The sequence below is a fragment of the Bombus vosnesenskii genome, unplaced genomic scaffold (assembly GCF_011952255.1).
Source record: "Bombus vosnesenskii isolate JDL3184/JDL3185 unplaced genomic scaffold, Bvos_JDL3184-5_v1.1 scf7180000013314, whole genome shotgun sequence".
Taxonomy (NCBI): Eukaryota; Metazoa; Arthropoda; class Insecta; order Hymenoptera; family Apidae; genus Bombus; species Bombus vosnesenskii.
Window position 1 is genome coordinate 6,396,103 of NW_022882960.1, and position 17,857 is coordinate 6,413,959.

The 17,857-nt window shown below is 37.6% G+C and overlaps 1 long non-coding RNA gene across 1 annotated transcript in view; it reads left to right on the top strand.

Annotated features, from left to right (window-relative positions):
* Positions 1-14,230, top strand: part of LOC117235106 — a 108,749-nt gene extending 94,519 nt beyond the window's left edge. Inside the window, exon 3 of the long non-coding RNA XR_004493621.1 lies at positions 13,503-14,230. This is a non-coding gene — a long non-coding RNA (uncharacterized LOC117235106). The remainder of the gene's footprint in view (positions 1-13,502) is intronic.
* Positions 14,231-17,857: the final 3,627 nt, after the last annotated feature.

Sequence of the window (17,857 nt, forward strand, 5' to 3'; positions counted from 1 at the left end):
TCCTTCTCTTCTGTCCCCCCTCTCCAGCATTTCGTCTTCAACCATTCGACCTTCGTTTGCTCGAACGATCTTAACCGTTTCAGCGATCGCTAAGCGAACTGAACTGGTCGATCAGCAACCGGCGGCGTTCGAGAGTCTCTGATACAGACTAAAAGAAGTTTGGCAAGAGGGTTGCTAAAATTTATTGTCGAAATCTGACCTTAATAGACCAGTGTAGCAACATGCATAATTAATGTATCGAAAATTCATGAAATGCGCTCTGTGTGTGGTACGTAATCGTTCGAAGTGATAGAAGGAGGAAAGGACGAGAGAGAGAGAGAGAGAGAGGTAATTGCGGGTATTAAATGGAAAGTATTGGTAAGTGATCATTATTAGAGGTAAGTTGCGCGAGAGTGGAGAGAAGGAAGCCGTTGGTCGAACGATAATTAAATAGAGAGAAATGCGATAACGAATGCTGGATCGATCGATCGATCGAACGAAGACAATTACTCAGACCGATCGAGCCCGGTCTTTCAGTTTAAGGATCTTCTTTTTGCTTCTTTTTCTTCTATCGTTCGATACCGTAGACGACCGGGTAGATCTACTTTTAGCTGCAGCCGACAGCGATTCGACGATGCTTATCGCGTGATATCCGTGCACGAAACTCGTCAAAACGTATTCGTGTTGCTCGTGTCGCGACGCTTTGCACAGAGGGCTAGAGAGAGCGTTTTAAGCTTCTTACCTGTCGCGAAGTTAGCTTCCACGAAAATGCCATCGGATTACCTTGCGGCCGTGTACGTACACGAACAACCGCCCCGCGTATTGTAACCGGCAGGCAACTAAATTCTGTACGGTGAAATTCCGCCTCCGCGGGACACGTTACATTCTATACCTTCAATGGGATTTAATCAAGGTATTAGCGCGTTACGTCGTCTTGCGTATTTCGCTTGGGACAGAGCTGACAGGGATGGAATCATTCGCGTATATCTTTCGATACACGTATAAATTGTCCTATATATATGTTATAGATTGTTACTGTTCGATAGGGAGGGTCGAATTTAGCTGTCCCGTTATTCGTTGTTACGTTAATCGTACGATCGTGACGTTGCGCACGATATTTCAGAGACGTTTCGGTTTATATAAATTCAGTATGTAAATCGAACACTGTGTTTGATCGTTCATCGAAATCGCGATATTTCGTGATCGTTTTGTTCGTCCATCACGTTCTCTTTCTCTTTCTTTCCTCTTTTAATTTAATACTCAGGCAATTGTACGATTTAACCTGATACCGCGATAAAATGTGCGCTACTCATGGCGGCCGGGGAAAAAGGGGGTTCAGCAATTTCTCATCGCGACGGGAAAAAAAGGCCGACTTGCTCGAATAATAATCGCACGCTTGAATTTATTTTATTTATCTTTATTGCTACGGTCGGAACGAGGCGGCAATAAAAACTATCCGGTTCGCGCGAGTTCATCGTTCACCTCGGTCTATGTGATATCAAAACATCCATGTAACTACCTTTTGTTATTGCGAAGACTTGCCTCGTTCCAAATAAAAGCTACCGTATATTTGTTTGTTTTTTTTTGTGTTTTCGAGCTCGCGAACTGTCAAAAACCTGAATTACACACGGTGTTTCCCAGCGAGTGTATAAAACTTCGAGAGGTTGTTTAGGAGGTAATTTGGCGTAAAAAATATTATACGAATGTAGACCTTATCCTTGATTGGCTGTTGTAAACGAAAATTCTACCGCTGCCACGATAAAATTGCAAAGCTGACGCAAGGAGAATATTAAGAGACCGTGGCAAGACACGAGAACGTGAAGTGATATTTCAACTTCAATTAATTCATCTGCTGTCTGTTCGATTATTTTCTAAGTATTATTTCGTATCGAAATTGTAACTCGATAGGATCGAGTGAGAGTAAGAAAAAATTAAACCATTGAAATTCGTAAGAACTAAGGACGGTATCGGTATTATGACAATAGTTTATATAGAATGATTCGAAAATATCTCGTAAAGTATTTTAAATTTGTTTAAAGATTGTAGAAATAGTGTTCTAATGATGTTTCAATTTCGTGACAGGTACATAGGTGCTAAGTTAGTTACTATACTAGTTTTGTAAGTCTAATCGTTGAAAAAATTAAAAAACCGATTTTTTATACGATATTGATACATTAAGAAATTTACTAAGAAGTTGACATAGTTCAAACTCAACATATACAATAGGTATAAGAGTTTTATTAAAGTTAATGAACGTTCTTTTAAACGGAAGAGTACATTGTACACATAGTTGGGGATTCGAAAAGACATATCTAAACTCGATTCAAAAGTTAAAAACAAAATTCAATCTCCTTTACCTATCAGAGATAGGTTGCTCGTTTAGAATTAATATTTTAGTTCCGTGAAATATTGCAAGTTTAAAATAGTGAATGCACCTTGTATTATTATGAACTGAATCATTACCCTAATTATTATCTTTTATACGCAGGCACATATGTATAATTCCCTGCACTATTATGGACTGTATCATTACCCTAATTATTTTTTATACATAAAATATCCTCGCGAACTGAAACTTAAGAAGAAATTCCCTTCTGTAAGACCTCGAAAAGTTAAATTCCTCTTCTTTCTATACATTTTTTCCTATCTTTTAAATCTGTTACATTATAAGATTCAAGAAGTTGTTGAAATTTATCGTTGAAAACCGTAGAAATCTATCAGCACCACGGATACCAAAACCTTTTTGAATAATTGAGATAACAGTATTGCACAAGTTACAAGTTCGCGGTACTAAGAAATTCACTTACTGGCAAGTTTGTTGATGAAATAAATAAAGTTTTAGGAGCAAATTTTACAAATTATAAGGGCTGCTGAATATTCTATTTGACTTTGAAATTGATCTGCAATTTAATTTCGAATCGTAAAATTGTACCAGAGAAGTATACAGGGTGGTTGGTAACTGGCGGTACAAGCGGAAAGGGGGTGATTCTACGCGCAAAAAGAAGTCGAAAATATAGAATAAAAATTTTTCGTTTGAGGCTTTGTTTTCGAGAAAATCCACTTTGAATTTTCGCTCGGTACGCGTGCACTTTATCGCGTCTCGTTATAATGGATCTCACTGTAGATCGTTGTCTCGGTGGAAAAATTAAAAAAAAATTAAAAAAAATATTTATTTCTTCTTCTTTTTTCTTACTTCTTATTTCACTTAGAATCACCTCCTTTCCGCTTGTACCATCGGTTACCAACCACCCTGTATAACTTACGATATATAATTCGCCAATGATGTCAGTCGTAAATAATTGCTCGGAGATACCTAAAAATTTGTTTGTCAAATTTGCATAAATTTCGAGTAGTTTCAACGTGAATATAATCGCTGAGCGTCGAGTCCTGTTATCCCGTGCGGTGGTATGCGAAGAAGTAGCAACGGATTGACGAGCACGTGCACAGTGTACACACACGTAAGAAACGTACGCGCCTAACCGCTGCGTGGTGCAGTGCGACGTGGCATCGCGTGACTCTCATTTTCCATTTGACTTCTATCCGTCGCACGTACGTACTCAGTTACGTTATTTCATTGGCGTTCCTCGTCCCAAGCCGTTGGAGTTCTCTTGAACCCCGCGCGCCGCCCTTTCCGCTTTGGCACACCTCCCTCATGGTGTTGTGCATGCCACTTTCTTCTCTTTTTTTCTTCTGCCGTCGCGTTTGCTCGTACTCAACTTTTGGTTGTTGCTTGAAAAGAAAATGCCGCGACGCCAGAGTGTGCTACGAGAGACTCGTGGGGATTTGCTTAATTGTTGGTTAAAATCCTCCACCGACGACCAACACGTTTCGTACTACCGTAAGCTACCGATGGCCCACAGCGGTTAAGTTAAGAAGCGAAGCTTTTATTACACTGAAAAAGATATTCGTAGACTGTAGGGTAGATTTCAAAGAAATAGAAAATTTTTAATATCAAATAGAATTTTTTGTTAATTAAATATTTACAATACCGTTCAGAAATATGCGGATATTTAATCATTTTGGACAGTATGTAATTTATTATTATTGGTTATAAACTGATGTGTAAGTAAGGTAGACGTATAAGAAAGATCAAAGTATCAAGAATTTTTTAATATTAATATCGTTTTTTGCTAACGAAATATTCACAGTATCGTTCAGAAATATCTGGATATTTCATTATTTTTTTACACAGCGTAGTTTATCGTTATTGATGATAAAATTATGTATAAGGTAGACGCAAAGGGAGATCAAGGTACTAGGAATTTTTTTAATATTGCTATCATCCCTCGCTAATGAAATATTTACATTACCGTTCGGAAATATGTCGATAGTTAATTATTTTTCAGAGAGTCGAACTTATTACTATCGATTATGAAATTACGGGTAAAACAATTGTTACAACGTAGTATGGTAGAGTAGTAGAATAAAAGGTATATTAGATACAATAGAATATTATGACGTGGTAAAATTAATATTTAAACGCCGATGCGTAATAGTAAAATTGGTGTCCATGATTTCTGACATAAAATTGTTTCATCATTGGAATTATTTTATTACTTGAGTAGCTCTTTATCTTCAGATTATTTCATTTCTAAATTATAAATCAAATAAAGAAGATTTGTTTTAACTCGTAGAAAGATATGTAGTTGTCTTAAATTCAAATAACCATATTTAAAACCATACATTTTTTAATGGACGACTTGTATTTATAATCTGTTCGTTCAATAAAAGCCTAGTATTTCTTTTAATCGTTAATTTGTACATTTTGTTGAATTCGTACATTGTTACAAAGAAATCGATCACAGCATTCGGACACTTATACGTGAAAATATAATTGTTTCACTCGAAGCTGAATCGCTGGGGAAATATTTATTTTCCTTGAAACAGAAATTGTTAATCGCACGTTAATTAACACGTTACACCATTCTCGTTTGGAAAATCGCTGTTTTATTAGAAATGGGAGCGGTGTGGCATGGGTGTGTCGCTAGGAACGTGTCGTAACGAAGCTATTACACTTTATGGCTTTTCTTCCGATTGTTTGCTCTCTTTTCTGCTGTGCAAGTAGAATCACGGGAAATCTGTGTTCAATATGACTGCTGGGGGATTATGATTGGTTTAATCGATTTGCCAGAGGTAAACTATACAAAGAAGAAGATCGGCATTTCTTTATGAAGTACCTGACGAAGAAATTAGTTATCCATGTAGGGCTAATTATTTCGAAAAATGACAACTAACATTTAACGATTGTAACAACGCGGCATGTGTCTTGTGTTATCGACGATTGTTACTAAATTGCATGCAACGCGAATGAAATTCTCAAGTTTGCGTCTAATCAGCAGGTAATCAGCAGAACTTTCCCTGTGTCGACTCGGATAAGTTTTCCAGTTTAAGAGACTCCGAATCCAAGAAACTTTTCAGATTATCCAAGATACCATACCGGAATCGATCTAACTCTGTCTATGTAGTAGAACTCATTCTAAATTTACCGCCGGCGCAATTCTTCGATATTTTTACCTCTGAACTTTTAACAACAAACTATTTTTCTTGGACTGTACTTCGTAGGAAATTAAACTCCGACCGCTCGTTACCGCAATTTTTTAATCGGGAACCTATTAGTCTGATTCCACTTCGATATTCATAATTAAGTTTTGTTCTTCTTCTCTAAGGCAAATATTTCTCACGTATCTTGCCGGTTATCTAGCTTTTGATATAACAATCTCGGAGAATTTCAATCTTTGGACCAACGGGAAACTTTCGACCTCAATTCTATTCCAAAGCAATCTCCACGACATAGAAATATACATTTTCACTCATCCTCAATTTAAATATCCTGTGCTTTCTATGAACATTTTCAGATTGGTTTCAAATTCGACCGATATAACAGTCGTGACTCGTTACAGTGTCAATGAAAGTTCAAAATATTTTATACAACGTACACAATATGGACAATCTTTTATGAAGATACTTTTCAGATACTTTCGTCAGCCACTGTATTTATTTAACACATTTTACACAAACGATTTCCCATTTTCAGATACGTGCATCGTTCGTTTCTTTAACTTAACCAACTATCTGCTACAATTATTAAGTAGAACTACCTTCTGATTTCATGCGCTATGAAAAAATTCTGATACGCTAAGGGCACGAAAAAAGTTTCGGTACCACTGTACCAACTATTTACTACAGGGCGAGTTCGAATGCTGACAATCTACAGAGCAAGCACTATCGTCATTTACAAGCAAAATTGACGCATTTGCGGTAAAGGTGAGATTACGAACCTCAGACAGAACCGCGAAAATACTGGGAAAGATGTACGACACGAGTCGAATCGAAACGGCCTCGTCACGAGGAAAAGGTAGCGCCGCGGAGGATACTTAGGAGCAGGTTTACGGCACATACGTTGCATTATATAGGAGGACGCGGCGTACATGGCCGTGGAACGCGGCGACACTGCACTGCAGTAAAGTGCATCCTAAGCCTAGCGCATCTGTGACCACTCTCGGGGTCGCAGTGCCCGCTCCTGGTATTTATTATTCAGCCGGTGCAACGTGGCGCCGACCTGCGACTACTTTCCGCTGCTCCCGTCAACGAGCCACTCCGGGATTTTTCGATGGGACCGTCTGTTTTCCTACGTCTCTGCTGCGTTTTCCCTTCGTCGCGTCGCGATTCTGTATCACAACCGTGATACTCGTCGTTCACTTTTATGGCAATCGTGGCTCGCGTCCCCTCGTCTCGACTCTGAATCGGTTATCGAATCTCCTGCGACGTCGTTGAAATCGCAACGCTCGACACACACGTGAGGATTTTTCAACCAGATGAGATTTTCCTCACCTCGTGCGCTTGGATTTCCCTCGTTTTCCAAGCTACGTTTCAAAGTTTATTTTCCGTCCGATATTTTCTTGGGTTCTTGTGTCGCATAAGGTTATTTCATATGTATGACGGTTTTTCTATATATATTTATATTCATATACGTTAAATGCAAATGTTAACCTGAAAGCGTGAAATCCGTTAAAATTTGATACGAATAGAGGAAAATAGCTTTATTAAAGATCTGTACCGGCAATGTTAGCTTTAAACAGTTATAATTTATTATTAATTTCATGTTATTCGTGATTTTAGAAACAATCAAATAAAAGATTTAATAGGCAATATTTTTATTTATAATGACTTTAATTCTTCGTTAAACTTATATAAATTATTTTTGAATTTTAAATTACCAAGAATAAATTAATTGATATAAAACTCAATGATACATCAAAGTGTGAGTTTTAACTGCAAGGGAAATAAATATCTATATAAATGTCGGTAATTAATGATTAATGAACTAAATTCTTTTTTCTCTATTCCGTTGTTTAAAATTGGATTCTTAGAAAATCCACGTTAATTATACGACGATCTAATATTCGACTTCACAATTCAGACCCGATGCTATTTTGGTTTGTAACTGTTGAAATGTTTCCTGTTTCGTTTATTCCTCGTCTACCTACTATACTCGTACAAAATATATAGCAACATTCCAACGATGGAATTCCAAATATTCAACTATAATTGAAACGTCTGTGCTCTTTTACTTCAACAAAAGTTTGGATACTTTTATTGTAACTGGATCAAAGATCCAATCAAATATCTGGCGAACGAAAGTAAACTGAGAATTCAGCTCACAATATCCTCCGGTTGATCAGGTTTACAAACGCAAGCTGAGACATAGAAGGGACGCAGTTAACTAACTGGTACTCGATTGGGGAAATCGAGCTTCCTGCACCATACGCGAAGCCCACGATATTCGGTGGATTGGCTTTCCCGATAATAGGTACATAATATACCTGCTGGGTATTCCAGCGCGAATGCACCGAATTGATTTAAGCTTCCTCCGCGTTTTCCTTCCTTCTCATTTATCCCCCTCGGCCACCCTTTCGAATCTAGGCAACAGCGGTTTAGTTCGATCCCATAGCTGCAGGCGACTTTCTAGAGTCAATCGAAACTTTGGGGTTTTGTTCGACGTATACGCAGGTTTGCGTATTATCACGGTATCCAAAGATTGAAGATCCTATTCCTAACATTATACAAGATATCAGCTACTACGACGATAGGAGTAGATAGACGTAAGAAATATAATATTGTTGTGAGATCGAAACACCAATGTAGAATTATAGCAGACATTTTATGGATATAATAATAATATATCTGTAATGTAATATATAATATTAATAAAATGTAATGTATGTAGATATACTACTTAGTTATGTAAAACATTTTGGAACTTTAATAGCTGTCTAATGAGATTATCAGGATTATGTTGTTAAAGTCAGAGACAAATCTGAAGATATACGTAAAAGTTAGAAGACATAATATGTCTGTAATGTAATATATAATATTAATAAAATGTAATGTATGTAGATATACTACTTCGTTATGAAAAATATTTTGAAACTTTATTAGCTGTCTAATAGGATTATCAGGATTATGTTGTTAAAGTCAGAGACAAATCTGAAGATATACGTAAAAGTTAGAAAACATTTATAGAGTATATACATTCGTAAAAGTCATAAAAGTATACTCTACGACATGAATAATCATCTCTGTAGAGATATAATAATGACAATAGATCTTTGTAAAGTGGCAATAAATATTCTGTTACTTTTATGTACATTTTCAAATTTGTTCGTACACCAACGTGCCCGCGCACTATTTACCTAATGTCAAGGTAGTAAAAATGTTGTGCAGTCGTGATACTGTGTAAAATTAAAAGGTCTTATGAAAAATTATGTTTTGTGAAGATCAAATGTTCAACAAAACATGTCGTCTATTTTATAAAATTGATATGGTAAGCTCTCTTTTGAATAATAAAACGAGCAAATTAAAACAGAAAGCGTTCCTGCTATGTGCTTCAACAAGAATGTAATTTTCATAACTAGTAATTAGTAGCAAGTACATACAAATATTTCTAAGAGGACGTGGAAGCTGCTAATCAATCCCAAATCCAGAATGTCATCAAAGTTCCATAACTCCTGTATTTTATTATATAGGTCCCTTGCCTCTATTGTGTCACCATCTTGCTCTAACGACTCTAACATAGCGTCTTAGAGTCCCATGACTCCATTATCTCGTTATTTGAGTCCCATGACATTAATGTATCATGGCACGAACCCCTAATTTTAGAATACCAATATTCGAGCTTTAAGATTTTAATATGTCCTTACTTGGGTTTCATGATTCTGGTGTCTTATTAATTCGGCATGATAATTTCAAAATAATTCCATTCAGATTCCGAAATTTCATCCAAGTCATAAATTCTTCGCGTTGACGCCAACAGAGTGATACCAACACGGTTCAAGTTCCAATAAAACTCAACGAATCTAAGTTTTACCTAGCGAGGTCTGACTCGGATGTTGTCACAACAATTTTAGAAGTTCGCGTTAACGTAATCGTGCTAATGTAGATTTTCGTATTATTCGTATGAGTCATTTCCCTACATTCTGTACCTGCTATGTGCATTTATGTATCCGTCTGTTTCATGGCTAATTATTTTAATTTATACTCGCGTGCACTCAAACATGCATGCATGTTTAAAGAACGCGTATTCCGTAATACGAGTAGTATACATCGCGTCGCCTATTATTATGCAGATTATGGTTTATTCTTGCGCGTTATATTTTACTTACCAAGAAATTTTATCAGTTCCTGTCATCATCTGTTCATTTATGTTTACACCTTTCTAGCGGCGTTTCAAAGTTTTCGATTATCCGAAAGTTGAAACAATTGACGGAGGAATGTTTGAAGTATTCTTAGCTTGGCGTCTCTAGGAAGTTTGATCTTTTCTCTCGCCAGGAAAAATAAAGAAAGTTTCTTAAGCCTTGACCCGTCATTGCACATACACCGTTCTTCTGTTTTGAAGAGCTACAGCAGAAAAAGCCTTCTGACGTAAAATTAATTAAAACTTCGTTAACGGTTGACGTATATCCTTCTGGGAGGTTTGCGTGGAAAATCCTCGTCGTCTACACGCGAATCCGGTTTGTCGAATGAAAAGGAACATTACTGATTTATGCCTTTTGATTCGTTACGGTTATGCTTTTCCGTGTTCCAGCAAAGAACGCTGATGATAATCTCGAAAGTCCTTGAGACGGTGACAGAAGCGAAACCTTTTCGCCATTTCGGCTTAACAACTCTAACTATCCGTTGGAACTGCGGTCGTTGTTAAATTAAACTCTTTGGTGCAACTTACGGAGGTTCTTGGCAAACCATTCAATTATTTCTCCTTAGTTCGATTTCTCTGTATCAAGTTGCTATAAATTTGCGTTTATGGTATTTTTAAGACATTCGATGATATCCTATCATGTTTCGTTGTTTGTTATATTTATAGAAAACGTTAAAATTTCACGATCTCTTTACGGAACGTTCGTCACATATCAGCTCCGTATGATTATTTAATTTTGTAACACTTCGTAAGGACTCGTATCTTCGATCCAACGACGTATAACTCAACGCAATGAGCTGGAACGATGCCATTTTACCGCACAATTTCGCGTAGCACGAGAGAAATGGAAACGCGAGAGTTCGCACGATTATTTACTCGCCTAATAGCCGTCACCAAATAGGAATATTAAGAAGCGTGTGGTCGTGTACGTAATATCTAGACATTTCTCTTGCGCTGACCTGTACTTTGCCTTGATCGTCGTTGAATATTACATTATAATATTATTTTACGTTCTTTGAACATTATATTGTCATATTATTTTATCTTTTATGAATTTCTGATTAATTTCCTGATTAATTTCCTGATTAATTTCATTCCCATCGATAATCGTTTTTCATATTTAGTTGGCAGTTAAATCCTCGATTGTAAATTTAATAAACGATTTCAAGAGCAACAAACTTTCAGCTAAAACAGCTACTATGCAAGTTTGCGTACCAACATCAACTCTTCATCTAATGCAATAATAACTCGCTGATCTAGTAGCTCCACTTCGGTTGCGCTGCACCCCCAAAATCTCGTTACACATCATACAGAGCTCCCTTAAATTTCATTACAGTTTATGTACACAGTGCGTGTTTACATCGCGTATCTATCTTTCCGACAACTTCACGCGCGCAACTAGAAATCATTTCAGCGTATATTCTCGCCGAGATTGATCTTTTATCCTTGTGGTAGGATGCATTGCGTTATTTGAGTTGAACGAATCCTAAACACAGCATAGAGCTCATTGGGAATGCTTCTATAAAATTATTTAACATAACTGTTTATAAAAGAAGCGATCGAATTTTACAAAATGGATACATATATGTGTATAATTTGAACAGATATTAGGAGAATATTTTTGAATAAATGGAAATTATTTTGGGGAATAATATAATGTATTGTAAGTGGAAAAGGAACGAAAGAAAACATTGTTTTGTTATATAAACCGAAAAATACAAGAGCTGTCCACAGGATCTATTTATCTTATTCCTGTCTCTTGTAGGATGTAAAACATATTCGAGAAAGAAATGTACCAGTATAGAGAAATCATTGGATACAAAATAATGACAATACAGGTTATCTTGAATTTTTCTGATCAAACTACAGAAGCATAATCTATAAATAAAAATAAGAAAAAGGTAAATATTTACTTATAACTTTATAGTAAGATTTTATGCATGTATAATATCGTTTTTATTTTCATTTGTAAATTGTGCTCCTATAGTTTACGTAGGAAAACTGAAATCGCTGTAATCAAATTATGCACAGCTGTAACTAGTTGAATATAAATTAGATAGGGTAAAATATCAAGTATCAGCCAGTTTAAAGTATTAACGTCTGACAGATATCGGTTTAGCAACTCAATGCTTTTAATCAAAACGCATAATAAACGCTCATCGGTTCGAATAAATCTGGTCGGCCACGGTTCCGCTACAATCATCTCCGAAATTCCTCCTACGGTATACGTTCTTCACCGTGAAATCGACTTATCTCGGATATCTAACGACTATTCGGCATGTATTTCCGAGAATTTAGGCGAATATATAATCGACATATCGATGTAATGAAAATGGGGACCGGGCGTGCGTATAATTAATTAATACTCGATAGCTGGTACCTCGAAACCTCACGGTTAATTATCGCCGCCACCATAATTCCGGTGCTTAACCCTTGCGAGCTCCTAACATGGGATAAGATGGCCTTGGAGCGGGCCACTTCACCGCCATTACGATTGATCGATTCTGTTAATGGAGTATCAGACACCGGCAAGCATAATTCTGTTAATTGCGAGCACATCGGTTACGTGTGTTCATTTCGACGCGTCGACTTTACCGGGTACATTAATTAATCACGTTACAACCGCCTGGATAGCTTAGCCACCAACGGACTTTATCGTATTTAATGTGCGATGGAGGGCTCGCAAAATTTATGGGGTTTAATGTTTGATTAATTTCTCGGACGACGTTCGTTCCTTCGTTCGGTTCGTTCATTGGCAAGCAGCTCGTAAGATCGCTGCTGAATTTCACAAGCCTATTAATTAACGATCACCCTCGATTCCCAAAGCCTCTCTCACTCTCGGTTTTGCGTTAATCACGTTGATAAGCTGCTTTAGATCGTGTTGACTCTAATCCTGACGGTCGGATACGTTGTTACACATGGAAAGGATATAGTGCGGGACGAGAAAGTGGTAGCGATGTATAGTTTTTGGAAATGTATAGAAGGTGGTTAAGAGATGATGATATCGCGTTATGTTAATTATGGGCAGTATCGTTTCGTAGAAGATAATCAGAAAATTGGAAATTGCGTTTAATCCTACAAAGAGAATAGGACAAGCTTGTTATATAATTGCACGTTGCATTGGTAGATTTATACTACCTACTTGAAATTGAAATTGCTCTCAATAACTTTTCAATTGTTTCATTTATGCTACTTAACAATTAAAGCATTTATACTGATACTGATAGATTCGAGCTACTTAAAGCAGTACCGTCCGACGTCGCTATACTTGTACTATTTAGAACTTACATTTTACTGCTTGACCATACAATTACTTAAACTAGACGACTTGAAATTAATTCAAGCATACGATTTTATATTTGTTGATACATATATTTTCTAGCGAATTGACTTCAAGTATTTGCCTAGCATATACTTATCTATGTCTACTTATCTCGTGTCTAAGTTTGTACTTATCACATTGAGCAATGGGAAATATTCAATAGAATAGTACTAATACTCGCGCAAGATAAAATTCATTATTTCAGAACGATTAAAAATGTTTTCCATTTTGCTAAACTCCTAATTGTGCTCTTCGTTTTTACGAACACAATTTTGCGATGACAGTTTCTTTAAAATGCACGGTCGATTTTATGTAATCTCAGTCCATATGCAAAATCCGAGCGCAGTGAAATCAAATATTTAAGTTTGATTTTTTCATAAACACTGCCTCGCATCAAAAAATGTTATTCCATATTTTTCAATCTCAGTTTTCACGTAAATCCATTCGTTTCTGATCGCACCATCGGTTACGGGATAATCTCTACATTTTCTATTTTCTTTCTTCTAGCCCATGTTCCCAATGGATTTCGTGAAACGTAAAAATTCTTTCGACTACAAAGAGAAAGCGACAAACGACCGGCAAAGCTTCATCGGCGAATAGACAGAAACGGAAATGGACGTGGTTACAGCGAGTAGGTGCACACGTGGGTATCACGAGCGTTCGTTACATCGTCAGGCGGCTCGTGACGACTTTTCCGTCGAGGCGTTAACGCACAGCACAACGTGTTACCTTCGTAAGTATAATACCGCTTATTCATGCCTCCTTGGCGTCGCTGAATCGGCGACGTTACGTGGCGTTGCGCGCGCGACCTCCGCACACGTACACGTGGCCGCGTGACGGTGAATGCGAAAACGCGCGAGCTGGTCCTTCTCTTCATTCATGTGTCCTCGAGTGTCGGGATCCTTATGTATACAGGCATGCTTTTCAGCGACGGATTTAATTTAGATTCGCGTCCAGGCCGGCACGACGCCGACGAGGAAAGGCAAGTGAAACGAAACGCGGGAAAAAGTAAATTAGGCTGCGGCCTAATGACGTGACAAACCATCGCCCTTTGAATATGTCCCGTCACAGGTATTTCTTAATGAGTATCTCGTCTACTCACCTTTCGAATCCTCTCTTTTACTCCTGTCTCTTTCTCTCTCTCTCCTCGCGGTTACTTTTTTACATCTTCTTTCCAACTTTTCATAGCCCCGTGAAATCGTTTTATCGTCGACTCGGGTTCGTTCCGATCTCGACACCGAGAGCTTTTCGTTTTTGAGACATTTGGAATTGTTCTGAGACGACTTTTCTTCGTCGAGTATTTTTTGGAAGAGAACGACTAGGTTTATTGGGTGTAATTCGTTGGGTTTAATTATTTATTAACGAACAAATCTATTTTATGGCAATGAAAAGAAAACGTTACGTAGATTGTGGAATGCTAAATTATCGATTGTAAACCGACTAAAGTTAAACTGACTTTATGCAAAAGTGAGTCGTAATAAGTAGAATGTTTGGAAAGAAATACACAAGAAGTATACGAAATAGAGTAAAACACGCGTTATTAATATTTAATACGCGAAACAAATCTCTATCTAGGTTGCATTTTTTAAATTGTGTTAACAAAGATACGATTAGTCTAATATAATATAAGAAATAATACAGTATAATCCCGTTTATATGAACTCCGTTTATTTGAGTGGAATTTTCGTCTTTGGTACTTATTTGAACGTAAATTCCTTTTATATGAACTGGAATTGTGTAAATTATCTCTCATCAAATTCATATAAACGGAGTTTTACCGTAATTGTAATGGGTGACATGGGTAACATGATTGATATACAGTGAGTGACTGTCCTTTTTTTACTACATCATCCCTGTTGGATCGGTAGATTAAAAAATATCTTTGGTCTTAATGGGTCGCAATTTCAATATCCTTTCTCAACGATAATTTCTCCAAAGTAATTTTTTAATAATTTGTTTAATATATCTCGTTGGATAATAAAATAAGTGTATATTTCTTAGGTTTCCTATAATTTTCATTTTGTCTTATCTTTTCCCTTCTTTTTCTTTTTTGACACATGATAGTTTGTACTGAGAGTTGTTTCCAACCTGGTACGAAATTTATTTTCCTTTCCCATTCAAATGTTGTATTTAATGGTCCGTGCTTGATATAACCAGACGTCACGAGAATGAGGAAAGCCATACTAAACGAAAGTTAATTGGTTTCACTTAATTAAGAAAATATTATCAAATTAATATTTTCGAGTTCCTACTCTTTTTTTTCAACTGACGCGTCACCTCGAGTGCTAGCGGTTAAATTGAAAATTGTGTCGTGGAAATTGCATAGATCTCGAAAGATATCGCTCTAATTGAAAAATCAGTTCAATTGGCCTTTGTGGAGCCGCTTGTGTCCGGTATCGAGCGACAGAAAACAACATCGAAGAAAGAAAATAAAAAAGTGGAAAAATGGAAAAGTAGTATCACTTCGCTGCTAACAAAGAGAACTATGGTAAATTACGCCATTCACCCCGTGCACACAGGATTTTCATTTCCTCTCGGGTAACTAGTCTCTCGTCGTCATCTCCATCGATGAAACTTTATATTAAGCGATCATATCGATAAAAGTAATTATAAATAAAGCTTGTTACAGAAATAACTTCGGCACGGTTTACTCGTTGTCGAATTAATAACTTGTCAATCCAATAAATTGAGGGAGAAAAAGAGAGCCACAGGGCGATAGAAGAGCGAGGGGAGGATGATGTTAAGCGTTTATTAAATCAATTCGGGGCCAGAAAACGCGGAACACCGGGGCGCAGGATCGCATTACGAAGAAAATATATTTTCCTCCGCAGCGTCACTGCGCCAACCTATCAGGGTCGCGAGGCGGTGCAAGGTGGTAATTGCCAATTAACTGTAATTAATTCATTGAGCCAAGTGGCAGTGATCAAGCCAACCATATCTCCGTCCCCGGGAACTGGTCCTAACGATCCAGGATCGGTTTCCGGCCAATCGAATGCCGAGGAAACACGATTTGACAAATTTAAAGCGGCCCGTTTATCAATTTACATATTTCAGCGACCATTTAAGACGGCGTTCTCATCGATCCAATTTCGGACGCCTGCACGAGACGTTGTAAACTTTATTTTCCACCTTAACCGCTTTGATGCGATTCAGGTCGTGGTTCGTTTATTATTTCTATTACAATAGACGATCTTCTTGGTGAAATTTGGCGATAGAATCGACAAGCTTTCTAAAAAAAGAGACCTGTAAATTTATGGCAAATAGAAAGTATTCGAAAATTCGTAGACATCTTTTATAGAATTGCGTTATGTGTGTTATACAGAAAATTTTGGACTTTTATTGGTACTGTAATGGGACTCGACTGTTACGATTAATCGTTCGATCGTGTAAAATTGTTTCGTTATTGACTATTTTTATTAGTTATTTTATGTACGCTTTGGTCCGGTTCCAAATAAAATACAGCAGGTTATGCCTTGAAGATCGTCTCTGTTTTATATTCGCTCGAATTTTCAGCTTATATATCGAATACAGCTTATAATGCAACAACAACTTTTGTTTCCCGTAGGGGTGAATGTTCGGCGAAAGCGTGGGTGCGAATAACAAGTGCCTGGAATAAAAGATCGCGTAGGTTCGGGTTTTCTATTCCAGATGAATTGTGTAGGCGAAGTCAGTGAATTGGAGGAATAAACGTGATTTTATACACACTGAACGAGAAATGGGAATAATTTTTGGAATGTCTCGTAATTAAAGCAGCTGACTGCTCTTTGATTTTCCGTGCAATAATTTCTTGCTTTTTTTCTTCTACGTTCTCAATGAAACTATTTAAGTTCACCAAGAGTTGTATAACATGTGCAACGTATAAACGAGCGAATATTTCACGTCGATATTCAATTTCCTGTGTTAACTCGAAGAAGAATAACCAAAAATTTCAAATTCTCTCTCTGCTTGTTCCGCGTTAAAATTTTCTCGAAATTTTCTTTTGTCGATCGATCAATCATGTCGCGGCCATTGTTCACCCGCAGAGAAATAGTCGCCCCGTTTCGGCGATCGTGGACTATATTTAACGAGCCGGAGATCGGAAGCACGCGAATAAGAAGACGCTGGGCGCGAACGATTCAAAGTATCGTTAAAGAAGTGGAAGATCGAAGTGGCAGCATTTTCTTGCCAGTTTTTGCTGCTCACAATGGGACACGCCAGGAAATAGGATCTACGTGTCTCGTAACCCAGTTTCGCGGATCATTTTGCTTTTGCACGAAAAGTCGATTGTCTCTCTTTCACGGCGTTCGTCTCTCGATACTTCTGTTGTTTTTCCCCCTTTTGAACCCCAGAACGGAAGAATCGTCCCAGTCGTTCAATCGAGACGATTAACGATTACAATGCGATCAGTCGACCGACGTATTTATCGCAACACAGTTTCGTTTTCGATACGAGGCGAGAATATAATTCTTCCTCATCCCCGAGGAAAGTGGTTATTCATTCGAAGTTTCCATTTGACACCCCGTTTCTAATTGGTCCGGAGAATACCTGGCTGCGAGTTCCGGAAGGACCTTTGTCTGGTTGGCGCAGAGGCAGAAAAGAAAGACACGGAAAATGGAATGCGCGGATACATCTCGCCTCCGTCTATTTTTCTCGCTTTTCTTTCGCGTTTCCTCGCCCCCTTTTTCTCTCTTTTCATTCCCACCGACCTTTCTCTCTGCGCCGTTTCCTCTGTCCTTCTTCGTCGTTTCTTTCATCGTCCACGTCCTTTCTTTTCTCGTTTGAAACTAAAGCTGGCGGGACAGGCGCTTGAAAATCGCAAATTGCACTCGGTGCCCCGATCCTTCAGAATTGAAAGCAAATATTTTGAAAAAAATCGTCGCGCC